This window comes from Gopherus flavomarginatus, chromosome 3 (genome assembly GCF_025201925.1).
Source record: "Gopherus flavomarginatus isolate rGopFla2 chromosome 3, rGopFla2.mat.asm, whole genome shotgun sequence".
Classification (NCBI taxonomy): Eukaryota; Metazoa; Chordata; order Testudines; family Testudinidae; genus Gopherus; species Gopherus flavomarginatus.
The window spans coordinates 271,517,386-271,527,111 of record NC_066619.1 but is presented as its reverse complement, the minus strand read 5'-3'; the positions used below and the strand labels follow the sequence as shown (position 1 = coordinate 271,527,111).

Here is a 9,726-nt window from a genome sequence, read left to right as displayed (position 1 = left end):
TGGGATACATGTTAATGATTCAGCATTAAATGTAGTTTTTGAATACACACGAGTTTAATAGTTGAGGAAGTGGCATGATCTAAACAGTCTGAACATCGTTCTGGAAGTCCAAAAAGCTAGTTCTGATTTTGACTTTGGATAAATCTCTTAATCGCTCTCTCTCTCTCTGTCACTCAGTTTCCCCATCCATCAAGTAGGGATAATACTTAACTACCTCCCAGGAGTGTTTGTGACAATTAAAGTTTGTGACGCACTTTTATGTCTTCCTATGGGAGACAATACAGCAAGTGCTGAACATCTATGACTACAAAGATTTCCCTACAAGGTATCATTATTAATTGCAATTTTCACATCTCTTGCATGAGCATAAAACTGTCGCATGATTAATTTGCATGCCAGAAATAGCCGAATACTTCAGGTTCATTTCAGATATATACATATATGGCCATTCAGCCAAATCCCATAGCCACATTCTGCTGTGTTATGCTAGAGTAAAGCTAGAATAACGCAGATATGAATCTGGCCCAGTGTCACAGGAAATTAGGTTGGAAATCTTACAAGTCTGACTTCTCTCACAAGCATCCACTGGCCTGGGAATGCTGCGAGAATCGCCCTCTCTGCAGTATTTGGGCACTTCAGCTTCTGGTGCCTTTCGGAAACCAGGGGGTATGTAGTCCCACGACAGTGAGTGAGTGTCTCTCAGTCTTTCCTGTTGGCGTTGTTCCACTTTGTATAAATAATTAAATATTAATTAGGCCAAAGAAAAGAAAAGAAAAAAAAAGCAAGAGTTAGATGCTCTAGCCTGCTGCTTAGGGGCATTTCCCTGGCATGTAGGAAAGCCAGGTTCAAGTCACTGCTCCAATGACTAATTATTTATACAAAGAGGAACAGCTTCTATAGCAGAGGTTGAGAAAGATCTACCCCAGAATATCCAGTAGCCTGGTGGTTAGCACACTAATGTGGGAGACCTTGGTTCACGTCCCTGCTCCAAATCAGACAGAATAGGGACTGAAACATGGGCCGCCCTAATCACTGGATATTCTGGGGTACGCAGGACAGCCCCAAGAATTCCCAACCTGCTCACCCCTGGCTGGTTTTCATTTGGGTCAGTTGTGCTTTGAGCACAGTTACTGGATAGGCCTCTGCAGACATAAGCACCAACTTCATGGGTGCTCCAGGGCTGGAGGTGAAATAGACTGGGGAATGCCGAGTCTGAGAATCCTTCCTGGGTTCAGGCATGAGTGAGGGCTCACAGCAACTGTGGAAGAGTATCAGGACTTAGGCACTCATGGTGATTTAGGTGCTTCCAGGAGTAGGTGGCAGCTGAGATGTGATTTTGAGAATATGAATGGCACCAAATATTGGACTTAAGAGGCAGTTAGGCACATTAGAACCATTGTGAATGTAGCCCAATGGCAATGTCTCACATTTGTGAGAAATGAGTGCTCATGAACAGCACCAGAGCTCCAGCTGTGGAGGCTGTATCAGTCATCCACAGACTAGGCCTATCAAAAGCAGCAACAGTGCAAGCTTCCCTGCCAAGGTGCCTCAACCCTGATCTAGTGTAGAGGTGAGAAGGTTGTCTCGTCTTTGTAATCAGCTCTCCGACCACTTTGAAGAAATTGCCAAAACAGGTGCCAATTGCAATGCTGGCTTTTCTGTCCACTGGGAGCTGAACGTACAGCACTGTCCTCCTTGTACTTCGCTCATCTCACAGCAATTGGGCAATCACCATTTTTAGTCACTACTAGCTTGAGCTGCAGCTGCAGCCTAGAGGTTAGCGGCTCCTTGTTCCATTGCCAATCAGTTGAGCCCTCTGGAATCAAATCTGAAAACACTCTGCTAGCGGCATTTTAGCAAATCGCTTCAAATGGAATCATTTAGCCAAACTCACTGGCTGGTGTGACTCCACAGCCTTCAGAAGAGAGACCCCAGTTGTGAATTTGGCCCGCTCAGTCAGTGCCCATTTATGGCTAGCACGTTTTTCAGATACCACTGCCAAGGGTTAAAATGTTTACATGCCCCCAGAATTCAAATGGATTGGTTGCATGTCAAATGCCAGTGAGAGAGACAGCTGGAGTATCTAAATGGAGTGCTTTGATCTTACTATCTGTAAAAAAGAGATCATTTGGTTTCCCCAAGAAGCACAGACATTTAGAAGATCCATATACAACTCATGCAAGTATTTGATTAGCAACATTTTCTATTCACATTTAGATAGTTTGTATATAATGCTTACTAAATACATCTATCTGTATCTATATGTGTGTGGTTATATGTATGCATGCTAATATACATATTTGCCTGTATATTTAGAGACACACTAATCTGTTATGTTTATTTGCCAGGAACATTACAGGGTATTAAAGCTTTAAGATTATTTTGAATTTAGTGGTAACACCAATACTCTGAAGTCATCTCCTCTCACCATATGCAAATCCTTAGGTAACACGCTGATTGTAACATTAGGTATTCAATATTTTTAAGGAGATGCAGACATGAAAACATAGACTTCATAGTACTTTAATCAGGTCTGACACTGATTCAGAAGAGAAGAATTCTAAAATATGACATTGCACAGGGGAAATATTTCCATTCTTTACAGGAGAGGATTTTGTGGTTAGTCCACAGCACAATTGAAATAGACAGCAGATGTTTGTGACTTCAGGCAGCTAACTTTAGTCTTTCTGACCCACCACCCTCTGCTTATTGTGTCAGAATAAATAAATGTTTTTTTGGTACTGGGAAGAAAACAGTTTATTTAAAACGTATTAGAGAGTGATTGTATGTATCTGCAAATAAACAATAGTCAGTGCTCATATTGTTTAGTGACAGGTTTATGAAGAATGCCAATATTATAGTTTAAAATAATAACCTCCAAGATGAAATAAACATACATTTAATTAAATGTGAAATGAATTGGACACAAATCTTAACATTAGCATAATGACATTTCTGAGATGCAGTGATATAAAGGAATGTGCTTTCATAAGCATAAGAGTCTCTTTGCAATTGAATGATTGTTATTAACATGTAATATACTTCTTACAATGACTTGCTTAAAGAAAGCTTGATATGACTCTATTTTAGTAATTTTCCTTGGTGTCTATTTTCCCCATTAATTTGGAAGCAATATTATATTCATTGTATATCTTTGATTATCAGACTCAGTGAATGATCATTTGTTTCTGTAGTCCTGCTCATCAGCACATGAATTTAGCATCATGGTCTCAGTGTCAAGTGGGCAAATATTTCTAGTTTTACATTATCATAAGACCATCCTCCAGCTACGGTTGTTATAAAGAACTGAGCACCTTGAAGTACGCTTCCAAAAGCGTCTCAACCAGCTTCTAAACATGTGGGAGGATCTTTGCAAGCCTAGTTCTTGTGCACACAGCTTTCACAACTAAGCATTTTCACAAAGAAATCAAGTAGTTAAATGACTGCATGGTCTCTGTACACGAAACTTGGACATAAAAATATTAAAAAATGAAAATGTGATCAGAGGTGAAAGAAGGGCATAAGGGAGATTCACCAAAAACTCCATGTAGCTGTGGAAACTACAAAGCACAGAAACAGACATTTTCTTTTGTTGATAGTCCATCACTGACGATGATGACGGTATTGTTGCCATTCTCATCTATGTTTTCTTTCATAAAACTGGTAACTGCATCTATCAGTGCCAGTTTTGAGCTCCTGAATAAAGGTCATGCTTTTCAAAGGTAACTAGTGATTTTGGGTACTTATCTCAAGATACTTTAATTTAGGTCTCTGTTCAAATGTGTGTTTGTAATTGTGTGTCTTGAGTGATGCATGCAGTTTGGTAGACCCCAAAGCTGAGATTTGGAAAAGTGACCTGTGATTCGGGATGACCAACACGTTACACTTTAAGGGATCCAGCAATTCTGAGGGCAAGTACTCAGCACCTTCTGAAAAATCAGGCATCTCAAGTTTCAGATCCCCCCCAAAATGGAGGCACCCCAAATTGCTAGTCATTTTTTAAAACCTTGCCCACTGAGTTGGTGCATCCAAGAAGTTCACTGCTTTAGCTGGTCATCCAAAAATTGGTACTTAGGCCTAGGTCCTCAAAGATACTTAGGTGCCTAACTCCAATTAAAATCAGTGGAAGTGAGGCATCTAAATCCTTTGAGAATTTGGGCTCAACTGTCTTTGGTTTCAAAGAAGGAAAGGCAAAGCAAGTTATTCGAATACATTCATTAACACACTGTGCTACAAACAGTGACAGTGCAGCATTTTCTTCAGTAAACTACATACATGATTTTCATACAAGGCAATGAACAGAGGGAAAAGTACCGTAACAACGACTGCTGACTAGCATGACATGACACATCAAAGGCTCAAAATAGTATTTCCAAAAACATGTTATTCATTAACTCAGCGGTGCCTGCTATTACCATAGTCACTTTTATGGGTGGGGGGAGGGAGAGAAGGAGGAGAAGGGAAATAGTGGGTTTTCAGTTTAAAATGTTAAATTAGGTAGTTCTAGAATGTGGGGGAGGTTGAAGAATCCTTTTTTTCCAGACAGTTTATTCAGCTTTCACCTGCTAAAGTGCCATAAGAAGGGATGAGTGGAGAGACTGAGTAACAGAGCAGAGTTAAGGGTACTCACCCAATAAGTGAGACACTGTGTTTTGTAGAATATTAGTGAGTCACATTTACTCAGATCAGATCAGTGCTGAGTCCTGTCATGATGGGATCTCAGACTTAATAAAAGTGCTTTTTTCCTTGGCCACCAGTTTGGGCAACTGAATTTGAACCCTGCCATTGAATGTTCATAAAAAAGAGCTGCATCACCATTGAGAACACCAACCTTCAACAATACTTTTCACTTCAGGGCAGGTCCTTTTTAAGCCACCCGGTGTTAACTTAGTATTATTTGTTGATTATACAGTGCCCCAAAGCGGTATTGTAGGGTATTTGGTAAGATGGGTCCTGGCCACAAAGAGCTCACAACCTAATTAGACAGCATATGGACAAAAAGGAGCAGGGGAGAAGGATGCACCATTCCCAGTTATGTTCTTGCCCTACAACCAGTCTTTGCAATGTTTCATTTTTTTTTATCTGTAGCATGTATTGGCCCAGAACCCCAACTGATGTAAATCAGCTTAGCGCCATTCTCCAGTTTACACCATCTGAGGATCTGGCCCTTTATTACTGCTATGCTTTGCTTGCTAACCCAATACATGTATCCTCCTCCAGTTGCTAAGAAGAGTGACTTCTACCTTCAGGCCGTAGTTTTCTTATTGTTGCAACATGTTTCAGATCTGTCTCAATGAAGTCTACAGAAGGTCACCACATATCTAGGTTTATAAGCACACTTCATTTATATTATTCCTAGAATCATAGAATATCAGGGTTGGAAGGGACCTCAGTAGGTCAGCTAGTCCAACCTCCTGCTCAAAGCAGGACCAACTAAATATTAGGCTTGATTAATTACCTTTTTTATTTTCCTCTCAGCTGCTCCCTTTGCATGAACACACTGTAAAAGCAGGAACATACTGTAGCAATGTCCATCCTGGTGGATCATGCCAGGGCCCATCTAGTCTGGACGCTGGCTTCCATAGTGGCCTATACCAAATGCTTCAGAGAATGTGGCCAGAAAGCCCATAACAGACAATTTTGAAATAACTTGCTCACATGACAAAATGTCTTCTTACTTGGGTCAGGTAATGGTTGGTTTGTGGCCTGAAGCATGAGAGTCTATATCCTTTATTGCTATTTTATCTATTGTCTCATTATCGAAATCAATGTTCAAGCCTTTTATGAATTTTTCTAAACTCCTAGCATGAGAAATTTCTTGCAGCAATGACTTCTATCGGTTAATTACATGTTTTGGTTTTTTAAAATAGTCTTTCCTTCTATCTTTTTTTTTTAAGATTTTTTTTACTTTTTGGTTTCCTAGAAAGTTCTCTATTCTTGTACTGAGAGGTTAACTAGTAGCACCTGATTTAACTTCCCTGTACTCTTCATTAATTTGTATACACTATAATTACAGTTATCCAAATTCCTTTTATCCCCAAAATCCTTATCTGAATCCACAGTGTCCCCCAATGTACAGCTATGTTAGTTAATCACATCCTTTTTACCCAAAATGCACGGTTATCCAAAACTTTTGGACTTCCCCTGACCATTTGGATAAAAGAAAGTGGTGTTGTCCAGATGCTGAGCATACACTATGCTAACACACACCTCTGGTATATTTGACTGGGGCATGCAGTAAAACTGACTTTTGAAAGTTATTTGGTCTTTGAGTCAATGATTCCCCTTCTGCTTTTAAAGCCAGGGCCTCGAAATGGGACATTAACTGTTGCTAATAGGTCTGAGTAAGCTTTGTAGAGTCAAACTCCAAGAACATATTTGCTCCATCTTCCCTCCAGCCCCTCCCTGCCCATTGCTTTTAAGAACTGTGCTTGCATTGAATTCCTTTCCTTTAGATCTGTTCCTGGTCCCTTCCAGTAATCAATTGCCATTCTTTACCCTCTACCCACCACCTCTATCACTGTGCTGGTTTAACTCTGCTGGCTGGTGTCTTTAGGGTGGAGTATTACCAAAGCTCTGCTACTCCTGCCTCTCTCCCTGCCTGTCTTCTTACAGTAAGGAGAGGACAGTGGTGGGAGCAGTGAAGGAACATAAAGGAGAATAAAACACACACACCCTTTATGACCCTTCATGCCTGCATAGTTTGATTTACAGCGTAACCGTATGTGATGTTGCACAACTCACTTAACCTCACTCTGCCTCAGTTCACCACCTGTAAAATGGAGTTAATGATATCAAGGTTTTGTGAAGGTAAATTCATTAATGCTTGTGAGATGCTACAGCGATAGACATTCCTCTAAATCAATCAGTAATTTTTCCTGTTCTTAAATTGCCACTATTCCTCCTTCCACAATTAAAAATGGAGACTGATTGCTTTATCATTTCTTTACAACATTCCCCCCCCCGGCCCCACCCCCATGAATTGATGTTTCAGGGCAGCACTCTCTCTGGGACCCCATGTACAAAAGGGATATCACTCCTAGTGCTATATTAGTTATAACAGATTGCAAAACATGAGTTGGAGGGGTGTGGGAGTGGAGGAGGATTCTTTTCCTTTTGCTGCTAAAGCCTATCTGAATCCTGGCTCTGATCCTATTGAGACAGGAAGAAATGAAGTTAAGATCAGAATCTTTATAGCAGTGGCATATTTACAGATTTTATTTTATTTAGACTTATTAAGAGTCCTAATGCAAGCACTAAGATAGCACCTAAGGATAACTATCCTTAATACAAATGACATTACTGCCCAAAGCCATTACAGATGGGACTGCACCGATATCGTAAATAACCCTCTAACCCATGCATCTGATGAAGTGGGTATTCACCCACGAAAGCTCATGCGCCAAAACGTCTGTTAGTCTATAAGGTGCCACAGGACTCTTTGCTCCTCTAACCCAGTGGTGGGCAACCTGCTGGTAATCCGCTGGCTGGCCGTGAGACATTTTGTTGACGTTGACCATCCGCAGGTCAGCTACCCGCAGTTCCTAGTGGCTGCAGTTCGCCGATCTCAGCCAATGGGAGATGCAGGAAGCGGCGGGCCTGAGGGACATGCTAGCTGTTGCTTCTCGCAGATCTCATTGGTCAGGAATAGCGAACCACAGCCAGTGGGAGCTGCAGGGGGCCGAGCCTGCAGAGAGTCAACATTAGCAAAATGTCTTGCAGCCCACAATCAGATTACCCTGATGGGCCACATGCAGTCTGTGGGCCGCAGGTTGCCCACCACAGTTCTAACCCCTCATAGGCATATTAGCCACTGCTGACTACCCCATTTCCCTCAACCTACTCCTCCCAGAAAAGCCTAGGAAATAGATAGGTCTTTCAGCAAAACCTAAAGAACAACAAATCTGGACTGTTTGAAACTAAGGTGGGGGGATGAGTTCAGAGCCAAGGACCCCTCCCAGAAAATTCTCTGCCGGCAGCTGTTGAACCAGGCGATGTTGGCTGCAGAGCCTCCACTGAAGATAGTTCCCATGAGCTCACATGGAGAGACAGGCAGTGATTCAACTAGCCAGCTTTACTGGTCAAACCCAACCCCAAGGGAGCATCACTGATTGCATTGCCGGCCCTAGACACTGCCCTTGTTGTGGGCTGCCTGTGGAGATGTCTGTCATATCCCTCGTGCAAATGGCGTTTTATTTCTTACCAAAAAATATTTCACAGAGTACGTCCTTAGCGCAATCGGGAGGTGTGAGTGCAGCACATGTGTGCATACCCGAGGTTGCTTTGATCTAGCTACATCCAAGCTAGCTCGAGTAACACGGCAGCAGGGAAAGCTGCGTAGGCTAGCCTCCTGGATAGAACCCTGCCCAGGAGACGGGGTGCATATTTGAGCACCTCGCCCATGCCACCTCACTAGACTGCTGTTGTTGCTTGAGCTGTGGTTGATCTAGACAGATCAAAGCTAGTGTGGGTAGGCCTAAACATGCTGCAGTCACACTATCTGTTTGCTGTGCAGACACATCCATAGACTTCATCTTATCTCATGCCAAAGGATTTGCAATGGACACAACGTTTTGATCCTGAGCAGTGCTGAATCCCTTCTGCAAAGTCCTGAACTTTGGTGGGTGATCAACATGATACAGAATTGGGCTCCTTGAGCCACAATTCTTCCTGCCCAGCCCCTTCTGCTCATTGATAAAATGGTTCTTAAAGTCACTTCTACATACACAGGTATTTAGTTATCTCTCTTCACCAAACACGGTAGCATGGTCCAGTGGGCAGAGCATGAGCGTCAAGTCAGGAGATCTGGGTTCTATTCACAACCCTGTCAGTGATCTGGGGCAAGACACTTAATCTCTCGGTCTCCTCTCCCTCTTTGTTTAAATGAGAGCTCTTGAGGGCAGGGACTGCCTGTCACTATGTGTTACAATGAGACCCTAAATCTTGCTTGGATGTTCTAGGGCGTTCTATACGCCAGTATAATCTATTTCCTTCATCTGCACTGCACAAAGTTTCTGGTGCTGCCCCATCTAACTTTTCTGATTCGAAGCTAGTTGCAGTCAAAACTTCTGGCCACATTTAAATGCATTTGAAAATGAGGTTTCACTTAAAGCAAAGCAAGATCACATTGTGCTTTACTAATGGTGCTAGTTAAATAATTTATGTTTTACTGCGCTTGATGCTTGTACTATATAGCCCAGGCAACTCCACTGACAAGACTTTGTTGTCTCCCTGCCCAGAAATAATGATCTCAGACAAATGTATGTTCACTGTCAGCTGAGCTCTTTTTGGTTCACTTGACACGGTTTTGGCAGAAAAGGCAGTTAATAAGCACCTACATCTGAGGTCATTGTTGCTATAAAAATTGCACATTCCGTACAATATCCAGACCACATTTTAAAGCTTTTAAAATGTTCTGTCTCATTACTGTGCTACTGTAGGGGTCAGAATAAATCCTATTGAAGCAGACTTCAACTATCTAATCGACACAGGATTTCATGCTGCTAAAGAATATTTATATCACATAATACAGCTGAAAAATGAATATTGCTTTTTAAAAATATTAAGCATAGTTTTTGTGTGTGTGTGTGAATACAGGATCTGGGCTAGATCTTGCAGTCCTTACTCAGGTGAGTAGTTCATTGAAATCAAGATCTGGTCCACTGTATCTTTCATATTTTAGTGTTAAAGCAGTTGCAATTCTGGGGGTCGATTCTGTTCTCAAAG

At 41.8% G+C, this 9,726-nt stretch overlaps 1 long non-coding RNA gene across 2 annotated transcripts in view; it reads left to right on the top strand.

The window, feature by feature from the left end:
• The first annotated feature begins 2,080 nt into the window (after positions 1-2,080).
• The window catches only part of LOC127048383 (uncharacterized), a 29,624-nt gene continuing 21,978 nt past the window's right edge, over positions 2,081-9,726 (top strand). Inside the window, exon 1 of one of the 2 annotated variants that reach the window (XR_007773622.1) lies at positions 2,081-2,182. This is a non-coding gene — a long non-coding RNA (uncharacterized LOC127048383). Of the gene's footprint in view, positions 2,183-9,509; positions 9,630-9,726 lie in introns of those variants that run through there. The other variant, XR_007773625.1, reaches the window with a different exon arrangement.